The sequence below is a fragment of the Archocentrus centrarchus genome, chromosome 3, assembly GCF_007364275.1.
Source record: "Archocentrus centrarchus isolate MPI-CPG fArcCen1 chromosome 3, fArcCen1, whole genome shotgun sequence".
NCBI lineage: Eukaryota > Metazoa > Chordata > Actinopteri > Cichliformes > Cichlidae > Archocentrus > Archocentrus centrarchus.
Window position 1 is genome coordinate 12,082,734 of NC_044348.1, and position 13,904 is coordinate 12,096,637.

Here is a 13,904-nt window from a genome sequence, read left to right on the forward strand (position 1 = left end):
TTAAAAAAAAAAACAGAACAAAACAAACAAACAAACAAAAGGCCGAAAGATGTCTCAACCTGTAGTTGGTAGTACATATGACGCCTCAGCTTTCTACCTGTTTCAAGCACAGGAGCAGGACACCTGTCGGTACTTTTAAGAAACAGATTTTCCTTCTTGATATCCTGGAATCCTCTAATTGTATTTTTCTCTTCACTGTCTTTGTCTTCATATCTGCTCTTGGAAGGTTTTCTGGCATCTGGCCACACAATGAAATATTGCAGAGGGTGCAGCGCACAACAGAGGGCTAACTTGTCAAGCAGTGAGAGGATATGGGCATTAATCCTTAAAATGTGAAAAATCACATGTGCAGTAAATGCTTATTTACACCTCACTGCTAAATGCTTCTATGTTGCTTTGCAATAATGAATCATCATCCTGTTTTTTCATGCAAAATCTTCATCTTCATCTTCATTCATGCAACAGCTTTAGCAATGCTGCCATCACTTTCAATTTTGGGAGATGAGTTGCATTTTATTTACTGACCTACTTATCACAGCTCACACAAACATGGCTGCCACCACTAAGACCATCCTTACTACTCCCCATGGGCACTGACCCATTTGCCAGAGAGCCAACCCTCAAAATTTCATTTTCAGATCACATACAGTAAGTCATGCTTAAATCCGTTCCCTAATATTTCTCCTCTGCTGAACACCACCATCTAATATCCATCTCTGCCCACCCTCTTTTTTTTCCCATAGCTTTCTGGTGCAAGGTTGGTGTTCTTCTTAACATCAGCTCCTGACTGAGGTCTGACACATCTCTACATCCAGGGCAGAACTACTGCCAGTTCCATTTATGACAGGAATCAGTATATTATTCATGCCTCTTAATTAAGCAGTGAAGCAGCAGCTTATATGAATAACATATAGTACATCCTTGGTTCTTGGATGACACTGTTAATTTGCCACCACACACACATGAATGCATGAGAAGAAATGGCGCTGTGACAGAGGTTTGTTTTTAGCTACAATAAATATTATGATCATTTGAGGAAATGCACAAATGAGTACAGAGTGCTCATGAGACATCACAGCACACAGAGTGACTCTCATATTAAAGATTTTGATTGTTGTACAGGACTTTAAGAAAGCACAAAACACCAGAAGCTTCCATTAACCACGAATGTTTGCTTTCATGGTACCAAGTCAGAAAAAAAAATACTAGAATTGATTTTTTTTATTTTTTTTTAACTTTATTACACTTTATTATGTTCGCCTGTTCAGCAACTCAACACATTTAGGCAAGTAGACATACAGGCCAGTCCAGAATATACACCACTGAGAGTGGCATCACGGATGTGCAGCAGACAAATCTGCAACAACTGTGTGATGGTTTCATGTCAACATGGAGCAAAATCTCTGAGGAATGTTTCCAGCAGCTTGTTAAATCTCTGTCACAAAGAATTAAGGCAGGGCTGAAGGCAAAAGGGGGGGTTCAGCTTGCTACTACCAAGGTGTCCCTAATAAATAGTAGTTTCACTTTATTAATAAAATGGCAACAGATTTAATATATTTTGTATGTTGAGTTTCTTAGTTTCTAGTAAATGTTCTGTTCTGTAGTGGAGCAGAAAATCGATATAAGTAAAAATACAAAAACATGTTTTTAATTTGTTAATATTTGGTTAATGACCTAATGACTTTTTTCTGCTGTACAGTTGTTGCCAATTAATTTCCTGCTGTTCAATCAATCCTTTTAGCCCAAACTGTGATCAACATGAGGAATCTGTGGAGAAGAAAGGATTCTTGTTTTTCTGTTTGACAAACAGTAATAAAGTTGATAATTAATTTTTTTATTACAACCATTTCTGGAAAATTGTATCTTTGTGACCATCAAAAAAGTGTAGACACTTGCTACAAATGTTGTATTTTTAGAGCAGATAAATCCAGGCTGTTTTTTGGAACTCGAGCTGTTTTGATTTCTGATATTGGAAAAAAAAAAAAGGAGAAGTGTGCTGTACCTGTTGGGACTAGAACCATATGCCTCTGACATGGCAGTATGCAGAACCTTGCTTCTTGTCTTTCTTTTTTTTTCCCCCCCAGAGTACAGATCAGTGTGGTGACAAGCCTAACATCCACTGCATTGGCTCACTAGATTCCTCTCTATCTCAAGTCAAGTGGTGGGTCAAAAAGGATAAAACCGTTTTCTTTCTCTTCTCTGATGCATGCTAATGCACAGTCTGTCAGTACTGAGGTGGCAAGGCCCTCAGGGAGGGTTTTTCACTGAACTTCTTGCACAGAATTTCTTGTCTGTAGAAAGATCAGGGAGGGTAATCTCTGTCTCTGCTATCCAGGATTGTTCTGCTGTGTAATTCAGTCTTTATCCTAAATTCAGGGAGAGAAAGATAGCAGAGGGAGAGAGACCAAACAGAGGGGGGAAGATTTATTTGAAAACGTCTAATGTATGAAACAAGATGAAGTAGAAGAAGAGTATTTGCTCGTGATTGCAAAGGGCTTAGGCCACTAAGAGGAGGAAGCTTTTGAGGATGATGCTAGATGGAAATACATCTTCAGAAAGACTCATTATACAAGGAAAATGTGTCCAATAAAGGAGTGGATAGCCAAGAATTGCTGCTGTCAATTGAGCATTTCAGAAACAACATTTATGTTATGGGAATGACCCTGGTGAGTCAGTGGATCGGTGTACTGGGCCTCAAGTGACGTGAAGCATAAACACACAGTGAGTGGGTGCCAACAACAACATCTGTTCCTATTTGTTTGATGAGCAAAATATACATGCCACAACATTAAATCCACTGAGAGGTGAAGCAAAAAAAAAAAAAAAAAAAATTATTGATCATCTCATTACAAATCAGTCTTCTGAGAATTAGCTAGGTAACTTCAGGTTTAACTCTGGGTTTTCAGGGTTACCAATGTCTTTCACTACCTATCACCATGGTAACTTATGCTGCTGAGATAAAAGTTCAGCACATACTAAACTAACGCCTACTCACTAATCAATTCACCATTCCTTCAAGATCCCACGGACCTTGGTGCGCAGAAAGTAGGAGTGCCTGTAGTTACAGTTTAGAGACAGTTTAAAGATTTTATCTTTCCCCGATCATCAATAAGCAACTTAAAGCAACTTCATTCATTACTTTTCTCTTGGTGAAAGCAAACTTTTTTTTTTAATTCTATACTCTTAATTTGATTATATGATTGTAAAAATAAGACCCCAGGCTTTGCACCTGTTACTCTTTTATAGAATGACACCCCAGTAGCAATGGCACACCCCAACAGCACCAGTCTCCCCATGGTAGAACAATGTGTCCCAAAAAAACTGTGCATGTGACAAATAAACACTATCTTAATCTTAATCTTAAAAAAAAAAAAAAAGATCTGCCCAGGATTGGCTCAAAGAACACAACAAAGAGCTCAAAGTGCTGACACAGCCTCCAAACTTTCAGGGTTATGGGCTGCACTGGAATGAGGCCAATCCCTGGAGGACTCCACTCTGCAGTCCAAAGGACCTGCTGCCAACCTCCTGATGGCCAGACACTACAGGACACCCCCAAAGGTCCTGTGTCCACCACCCCCCCGACAGCTCGCATGGAGTTTTGTCACCACGGGACCTGCACAATATTAGCCATGCGGTTTTAATGATGTGGCTCAGGTGTGTGTATATCTATGTATGTAAATTATATAATTATAAACTTACACAAAAACTTATTTATGTCTTATTACACAGTACTAGGTTAAACCCATTTAATTGCCCACTCCCCTGTGGGAGTGAAAATTGAAAACCAAGGTTTAATTTCATAGGTTTCTATTTTCAAGGGACTTTTTCACTGTCTCTAAAGCCCTCACACAATTACTTGTCATGTAAAAAGCAATTACAATCCGTGCCTGGATGAAATGTGTCATCAGAGAATCCATTAACAATGTCCTCAGACCTTAATATTTACAGTCACCACCCTACTTTCAGAGGCAACACTGAGTTTTATGAGTTGTGAAGGACAGTTAAAAGGCACATACTCATTGTTAGATCTGTTGTTTTAGGCACTCTGTTTGACGCAATTAGGATTTCACGGAGCTATTCATAGCGGTGTTATTACATTACTTAAAATTATACAAGGACTCCTGTTGTGTTCTTTAATTTGAGATCTAGAAAAGCCATTTTCTTCGTACATTGTATTTGTTTAATTAAACCAGTGCTTCTTCGAGAATTGTGGAGGTGAACTGCAAAAAATATCTGTGCAGACAACAATGGGAGATTATTTCTCTCTAAGTAACTGAAAAGCAGTATTAACAAAATAAAAAATAACTATACTTTATGACCTCACTAGTATGCAGTACTACATTTCTGGTGGAGAAATATGAAATCAGTTTTAATTCATGTGTTTTTGTCTAAAACTAACCGACTAACATCATTACACTTTGGTCCCTGCTCACAAAAAAATCGAGACAGCTGCACTTCCTTAAATCCCCTCCCACAGCACAGCTAGAACATTTCTTGTAACAGCATGAAGACCACATGTAGGATTAATAGCATTAATGATGGCTTCGTTGTCCCAGTAGTCTATGACAGTGAATAGATCACCGGCGCAGCAACTCTTCAAAATGGAATACAGACGTCATACAAGGCACTAATAACTAATTACCATCCCATCTTAAAGACATCATAGTACCATATTATCCCAATATAACACTTTACCCTCAGAGTGCAGGGTGGTTCCTTGAGTATCCAAAATTGAATGTGATCAGATCATCTCTGCTGTCTGTTAGTAACACTGCTGCCTGAACTAGAGCGGCTCTTTTTGAAGTAGCAGCGTGTGCTGTAATGCTGTCCAGCTGTGTGACCTTTCTTCAGATATTCTGAATGCAAACATGATGTCATGGTCCAGGGTTTGGACTCAGGTTTTTGAGCTTGGTAATATTTTATTTTTTTTCCAGTTTCTATTTGTATTAGAGTTTAATTTTTCCTTAGTATTTGTTTTCCTTTCATTCATCTGGTTTCTTAGTTCCAGGTGTTTATTTTTTAAATATTTTCATGTATTCTGCTCTTTGGTTTTTAATCATAGTTGCACTTTGTTGTCTGTGAGCTCTTGTTTGCTTTGCTCTCCATCAAGTGTCAAGCTCTCCATATTCAGTATTTGTTTTCAATTTCCTGTTTAATTTTGTTAGCCATCAGTTTCTTTTCACTTGTATTTAGTTTTACTTCCTTTTGTCATTACTTTGATCAGTTTCAGCTGTGTCGTGTTTGCCTGATGTTGCCGATCTCCCTGATTGCCTCAGGTGTGTAGTTATAGCCTTGCTCACCTTCAGTCTCGGTCAGTGTGTCTCTAATGGGTTCAGTTAATTCAGTACAGTTTCAACACTCATACTGTATTTCTTCTGCACTACAATTAATCCTTTTACAGTCACAGGTTTTTTTTTTTTTAAAAAGAACAATCCAAAATTGTCAAGTGGCTCACGCTGGAAAAACTCAGCTCTGCCTTTGAAAAGCATAAACTTTTTTGTATTTCATCTGGAGTTTGGCCCTTTCACACTGCTTTATCCATAATTGAAGCACATAAATAATTGTACAGACAGAAAGCGAGATTGTAATGAATAATTCTGGTTCAGATGTGAAGCTGTTTCGTGTTGTCCCCATTGATACTGTCATGTGAAAATGAATAAATGGATGTTTGGGGGAGCCACTCTGATGTGTTGAATGTAGCAAGGCAGCAGGGTTTTTTTTTTTTTTTTAGTTTCTGCCTTTTTTTTTTCTCTGTCAGACGTTCTGCTGCCTCCTTTAACAAAATGTGACACTGAGGCAAGTTTGACAACTGATAGATTACAAGTAGCAGTTAGTACATTCATCTCAACTGTGGTTGACGGTGCTTGACACTACCTGTTTCTTGCCTTTTTCTCCTTCTCTTTGACATAATCTTTCACTCTCAGAAAAAGGCGTGCAGTAAAAATTACAGTGTAAGTGAACTATATGCACCTCTTTGAGAGCCAAAAACTATGTAAATGTTCCAGAGGAGCCAAAGGTACATATTTGCACAGCTGCCATAACAGAAAACAGTCCTTGTTAACATATCCATTCTAGTCCAAGCTTTTAAGGTTGTACTTTTTTTTTTTTTTTTTTTTTTTTTTTATTTATATGAGTTAAATCAAAGCATTCAGTACAGTTTGACTGTTTCATACTATCTTGCATCTTGTATCAGCAGCATGGTGGTGCAGAGCTTAGCGCTTGTTCTCCCTCTGCCTTGTGGATTTTCTCCAGGTGCTTCACGTTTCTCCTACAATTCAGTAACATGAATGTTTGGTTAAATGGCACTTTTAGGTACTTTGCACCATTTCTAAAAGGTTGCGCTGTGAAATCAAGTTATTGTACAAAACTGTCACCAGAAGTTTAAGAGTGGTCTCCAACCTCTGGTGACAGAACTGATATGATAAAAAGAGGTACCTGCTCTCAGGGGTTCAGCAGCGGCAACTTGGAGTGTACCGCCTCAAGCTGTTGAAGCCTAAAAGGCACAATTTTCAGTGTTCAGTGGTGATGCTGGTAGACTGAGCATTTGCTTAGATTTCTAGAATTCAGAGTCTGTAATATGTTGTAAATGCATGCATACTACATGAAATATTGGTAATCTTTAACAGTTTGCAGAAATTGGCATATGCAAATATTTGAGAAGCCTGTATCTTGCCGTTCTGCACTTTTTCTAAAAAAAATTATTTTTTAAACAAAATGTGTTATTTCAGCTCTCAGTAGTGACAAATGCAGTCTATATTTGTACTTTTCCCCCAGCTTTGAATATTCAGCTCCCAGTGGCACAGTTAAGCACATCACAAGTAATTTTTTTTTGTCACATTCCTAATGTTAAAAGTAATTTGCATTAGAATATCACCCCATCTAAAAGAGGCGAGAACAAAGTCAGGAGCCAAAGAGGTGAGAAAAGTGAGTTAGTGTTAAGATGATATAAGTCTGCTCAAAGACAGGGCAGACGGGGCTGTTTTTAGTTGGGTTTATTTAAGTTCATTAGGTTTCATGCAGTAGTAATTTTTGAAAGGGAATTTATTTCATAAACATGTAACTTAGCCAGGAACTGTAATAGCTCAGCCTCTGAGCGCACTTTCCACAATGCGCTAACACCCAGAATGAGACCTGCACTATCACCGGATGTTGTAGTGGAAAGAATGAGGGTGGAAATAAATGTCCTGCTTTTAATAATCTGATATGTAAATATTTTCACACAAAGCTTAACACAACCTGCCAGCTGAAAGGTAAGCGTAACACTGTCATAACCACATTAGTTCAACAGCGGAAGAAGCTGCTGTGCTGGGTTTGAAGGTGTATCAGTAGGCAGAGATTTAATTGTTTGCATGCTGTGTTTTGCAGCATTTCAGGATGATTATTTCAGATGTTAGCGCTGGATTATCATTCGGTGTTTAAAACCACAAGACAAGCTTGAGTAAGTGTGTATAGATGTTAATTGCTTGGTGATAATGAAATGCCAGTCATGCAAAGCATTCTCATTAGGTTCACTTTTGGGCTGCGTTACATGACCAGGAAAAGCATGCATCTCCACTGGAGACATTTTGACATGTCACAGTGAGGAAATTACAGTCGTAGATAAAACGCATCATGGTCATAGTTGATTTCTATTCAGCTGACATATTTTTAGCTGAAGCACTGTTATATTTGAATGCCAAATAACAGAGCTATCAATAATCTTAAAAGTAAAACCCATATTTTAACGAGTGCATCCTCCTTTGTGTTCTCCTGCAGTTTTACATTATTAACCTGCTGAAGATGCTCATTACATTTTCTGAATAATGCTAAGTATTAAAGCAGTTCTGTATCAAATACAGATACTTGTTGACAGGCAAAAGTGCAGTTATTGTGACAGTTTAACTGACCATAAGTAATCAGTTTTTGTTCCATTTGCCAGTGCTGCCTACAGTATGCACTATTCAAAAGTAATGATCCCAGCAGCCTGCCAGTGGTTTTAAAAAACCCTGGCATGTTCTGATCAGCCATTTATAGAATACATTTTGGGTCCCTGTATCTTTCTGAAACATGCACTGATGTTCACTTAACCTGTTTAAGCCATCTCTGCCACTTGGTTTTGATCTGTTTTCTCAAAAAAATCCACTGGATGTCACTTTGTCTTTAAGTAGTAGAGTTTTCCCGTTAGGATACTCACAGGAAGTTAGCAACAATAAGGGATCGCTAGAAATTTGGACTATTCTTGGTGAAAATTTCAAAGTTAGGCATATTTTTTGACATGGCTTTATTGAAAATAATTAATAGCATGATAAGTTAAAAGTAAAAAAAAAAAAAAGTTTTATAATGGTCAATTATTTTCAACTCAATGGGATTTTCCTGGTAAAATAAAGGTTCAATTAAAAAACGTTAACATGAAATTCGATCTTATGTCATACATTTGAGTAAAAAAAAGATATCTTTTAAAAAGACTGAAAATATGTTAAATATCTTGAAAAAAATACCCTGATGTGTTACCAGTATAGGTAATTTTACTATCTGGTGTATATTTGTGTACTGACATGTTCCAAGCATTATAACAGTGCATGGTTGGCCATTTTGGGTTTTTCTTTCTGCTCAACAAATAATAGATGGACTCTAAAACTTTTTTATGGTGCAAGGCCATGCAATTTGATGCCTGTGGGCTCATGACTCTTTCAACTGTCAAACGGCGGAGCAAAGAGGCCAACGCAAAGATAAGTGTACAATGTCCATCACTCATTCATGCCTACAGCCAGCATATAGGAGGGACTGCGCTTTCATCCTGGCACACATGTACAAGACCAAAGACGGGTCAATGCAATGGCACGTTACTCCGTTTGGATATATTTTTGACCTATGCTTCTCAATCTACTGGCTTGTCTATAAGAGAGACTGTGCCCTGTTGAACGAGAATCCAATAATTCTCAAAAAGTTTTGCTTGCAGTTGCCCACAATTTGAAGCAAGTCAACACGCTGACCAAAGCTCATCCTCCTCTCAACCACACATTGCTTCAGAAGGAGTGGTACACCCCAAGACACCTCACAAACACTTTGCGTTAGCACAAGTACAGAAATCTGCCATTTCAGTGTAACAGGCTGGAATGGTGCTGACTCTGTCTGAAGTATGTGTAAAGGTGGAAATCCCAGAAATACAGTATGTTCCTTGGCTTGCATGCACACCAACAGTGCTTTGCAAAAATACCTCAGGAAATAAAGGCGCTCTAATGGCCAAAAAACCTGCTGTTACAGGTGGTTCTGTTGCATGAACACATATTTGAGGAAGGTTTATGGCGTTTGCAGAGAAATTTTAAGAATTTAATTTGATTTTCACTAATCTGGTTATCTATTCACAGTTTTAGCATAAAGGGAAATTGCAACCATTTGGTAGAGGCTTTTATCAAGTTTTTCCCATCCTAGATATTCCACACTCTACTGAAAGTTGTATTATTATAAAGTGGAAGTGTTTATGAAACACAGCAGCAAGTTCCAAACCTCCTCTGGCATTAACATCACAAAAAACTGTGAACTGGGAGCTTCCAGCACGAGTTTCCATGGCTGAGCAGCGCCTGCAGGTGTACTGCATAACTGGCCCAGTGATTTTGACCATACAGTGTATTTGTTACCATTGTCAGGTCATAGGCCATGAAACCATCACATCCACCACAGATAACAGGAAGGTATTCTGTAACGCTTTTTGTAATTTTTGGATCAATTTGCTGTTTTTGTAATTTTCAAATGAAAAATTATGCCCTGAGAAATGTACTTGTTGATCTAAAAGTAACTTAAATAAATGTGGAAGCTGATGTGTTGAACAACCATTGGTTCAGTCTTTGGTATTGTCAGGGTCCTGGGCTGTTTGCCCCTGTTTTGTGTTTTTTCTGTGACATTCTGTTTTTGTCATATTTCTAGTTCTGTTTTTAAGGCTGCTTACAGTTTATTTTCTCAGTTTGTTATAGTTTCTGAATTTTGCGTTTAGTTATACTGTAGTTATTGTATCCCATTCCTGTCTTCCCGCGTCTCTGTGTTCCAGTGTCTGTTTGTCTCTGTGTCTTCGTCCCTTGTCTCTATTGTATTCGTCATGTTGTGTCACGTCTGCATTTGTGTCTTGTTTGGTCACTTCCTGTTTTATTTTGACAGACCCTTGTTCCCTGTGCTTTGTGTGCAGTTTTGCTTCATTTGTGTCATTAGTGTTATTTGATTCACCTGTTGTTGCCTGCTGTCTCCACGCCCCCCCAATTAACTTGTGTGTATTTAAACCCTCAGTTCTTCTCTGTTCTTTGTTGCATCATCGTCTGTGTTCCCTGCACGCCTTACTTTTGGTTTTTGGATTTATGGATGAATATCTGACCTTGAATTTTGGACATTGTTAAAGAGATTCAGCAATAAAGCTGCCTTGAAGTTTAGTTCTGTCTCACACATCCTGCATTTGGGTCCTCCCCTGCTAGTCACACACACGTGACAGTTATGAGAATAGTTGGCTTCACTTTATATGAAAAAATAAAATAAAATTTAGCTTAAAGTTGGAAATGCTTAAACTCTGAATGTCACTCTTTTGTCTGAACAGGTTTTTTTTTCTCAGGGCCCAAACAATGGAGATATGGATCCACAGCATAACATAAACACACAGCCGTATAGAAAACAACACGAAAGATTTTTTTTTTAAATAAATGTTTATTTTTACCATTGTATTATTTTCTGTATACAAGAATGTGTAACAAAAGCCAAATAAGCAATCCATTTTAGTCTTTTAAAAAATGGTAAGGCATGTCTGCTTGTTTAACCATCAACTTTGATTCCCCCAAAACTTTGAACGACGTGCACTGACATTTCCAAAACGCTTGATGTGTTCCTTATTTATCAGATTTTGCAAATCACAACAGTACCACACTCACAGCATATGCTTCAGCAAAAGTGCAGCAAATGATTAACATTGAAACGAAGAAGATCTTGCATAAAACACTCTTTTAAAAAACTCAGCTGTCTCTTTTTTTCCCAGTTTTTTTTTTTTTAATGCCAAAATGAACAAATGAGAGGAGACAAAAAAAGAAAGAAGTTCAGCACAGAATCATGTCAAACTGTGAATCGATGCCTGAACGGGGTAACATATCTTGCCAGGAAAGAGAGGGGTACACAAGGCAGTGGAGAATGGCAAACATTCCTCTTGTAATGAGAGAAGACTGTAGTTTAGACAGATACAAGTTCTTTGGAAAAACTACACCAAACTTCCAAAACATTCTTTTCTTAATTCACTTTCTTCACTGTGTCTGCAAAACATCACTAAAGCCCAGCCTCATCTTAGTCATCCAAAACTCTTGTTGCTGCAATAACAAATCTTGCAGAGGCTCTAATGGGTGCATTCAACCTTTGTATGGCTGCAGATGCTTTCTGAGCTTTTACACTTTGAAAAAAAAAAAAAAGAAGAGTTGTTAAGCCCCACTGAGGTGCAAGTAGTGCCAAAGCTTAAACAATGCTTGTATCTGAAGCCACAGCTAACTTCCCGCCTTATTATCAGGCACACACTGCGCTGATTGTTCCACTTCACTTACCGACCTTGACTCAGACATACAGTATGTGCGTCCACAATGCTTTGGCTGTGAATGACTGCAAGTATAACCCACTAACTTGCACTTATAATTGAGTTTTATTCCTGTTGCGCAGTAAATCCACTTAATTAGCCAATTATAAAATCACCAAAACAAAAGTACATTTAAAAAAACAAAAAACAAAAATGAAAAGCGCAGACAAAACACCTTTTTGCATTACAGTCAGAACACTCTGTGTCAAGTGTAGATATTCTCAGTTAAGTGTAAACGTCCAGAGCTAAAATGAATTATCAGTCTGCACTTCAACATGTAACAAATTATGATTTTTACATGAAAACTCCTTCACTTTGACTATCTTCTATTCGGGGAGGGGGGGGTGTGTGTGGGTGGGGTCCTCCTGGGTGAGTAAAGATGAGGGAAACCGGTACTGCACAGGACTGACAGCTAGTTACTTTAACAGTATTTAATTCAACACTCACCATGTTATAAATAGTTACAGCGTGATGTCTTCCCAACTCTCTGTCTGACCCACTGAAACAGCACCAGCTGATGCTTTTGCTCATGAAATGAGTTCAGATGTGTTTATTTTCACTTCTGCCCCACACATTTAGGGTGGTGGTCTCTCTGCGCTCAATTAAGGATAGCGCGATGCGGCGGAAAATACAAGAGCAATTTAAAAAGCAGTAAGCGCAATAGAGTGACTGATGTAACTTATGTATAAAAACTATTTAAATTTGTTTTGTTTGAGGGTTTTTTTTTTCCAACACAGTTGAGTCATCTGTGTTTATGTTTCCAGTGCACCCCTGGTTCCATCTCATACAGGCTTTGACCTTGGAAGGCTCAAAAGGCTTACTCAGTCATCCATTTTAGTGTGCACTAAAATTTCCATGTACCTTTTCAGACCCAGAGCTTTGCATCAATTCTCCAGCACCAATGAGTTGCTGAATTATTGCAGCAGTGAAGTGTATGTAGATGGGTCTCATGTATGCACATTTTTAGGGTTTTGGATGGTCTCGATGGGTACTGGGACAGTCCTTTCCTTCTCTCAGTGCTGCTGCTAGGCATTGTTGCTGAGTAATTAACTCTGGTTGAAATCACCCCAATGTTCATTCACTACTCCCCTTTTAATGGGTACTCTGCAGTTTACTCATTAGAGCATTAACCATGATCTGAGACACTTACTGGGTCATAACTGTCAGCTGTTGAGCCCTACAATGGTTATTTTGGCGACTGCGCATTGCGGCATGTTGCGTTGTTGGTGCACAGTGTAGAGGGAAAACACACACAATTTGGACACTCAAAATGGCAGAAAGCAAATATACCGCATTGTATATATTAAATAGAGAGATTTCAGGCATGCTGCTTCTTCATAGATTTGTCTTAGCAAAGAATGTGTTCAATAGTTACATTTTTATCCAGAAATTATACAAAAAAACAAACAAATTAAAACATTTTTTTATCCACTAATGGCATGTGAATATTAGAAGCTGAGCTTTGGGATAAAAAGCTGACAGAGCTCAACGTTTAGTCACACATTAGACTGCATAATTGGATGACATATAGTAATTAAAATAAAAGCAGCACCCTCAAAAGATGGAAAAACACCATTAGATGTAAACCTTTATACGCTTGTTTTGAGTAATAGAAAGAAGATTAAAGTCTCTTCATATGTCACTCGTTTCTTTAGCATCCTCTGAATGTGTTTATTTGACTTTATCAGGTTTTGTTTTATCTGTGCACCAACTTTTTCTGCCATTTTCAACCAATTTGGATTATTTTGTGGATAAAAGCAGGTGAATGGAACTAGACTGCCTCTGTGTCCCTGCATTAATTTACTTAGTGCACAGTTCCTGGGTGGCCTTATGTTAATCACTTCAGTGTTGTCTTTACTCGTGCTTTGGTTAAATAGAGGACTGTTGTGTTACACAAATAAGGTTTTCTATGCTGGCTTTAGTGGGAGGCTGCTGTTCAGTCACCTTATCCAAAAGCGATTTCTATAAGGAGTGAGGTGAAAGAGGTCAACTGTGGGAACTTCCTGTGGTGCTCAATTTCTCTCTTGTGAGTCATATGAGCGCACTGAGGGTAGATTCGCCTTATGGTGTTTTCTGTGAAGAGATCTGTGACATTTGCACAAACTTTGTGCCCGACTCTCCCCTCTTCATGCTGTAGAGATGGGCCCCCAATTTTTTTTTATTAGGCTACTTTATGTGAAACACAAGATCTCTTTTAGCTGCTCATAGCAACTATTGATTTGTCTATTTGTGTATTTACTGGAAGGTCCCTGTTGAAATAACAGGCTTGTGTATTGTGAAAACATTTCAGGTACTTATTCAATCCTCTAGGCACACTTGTGATGGGTCCAACAGT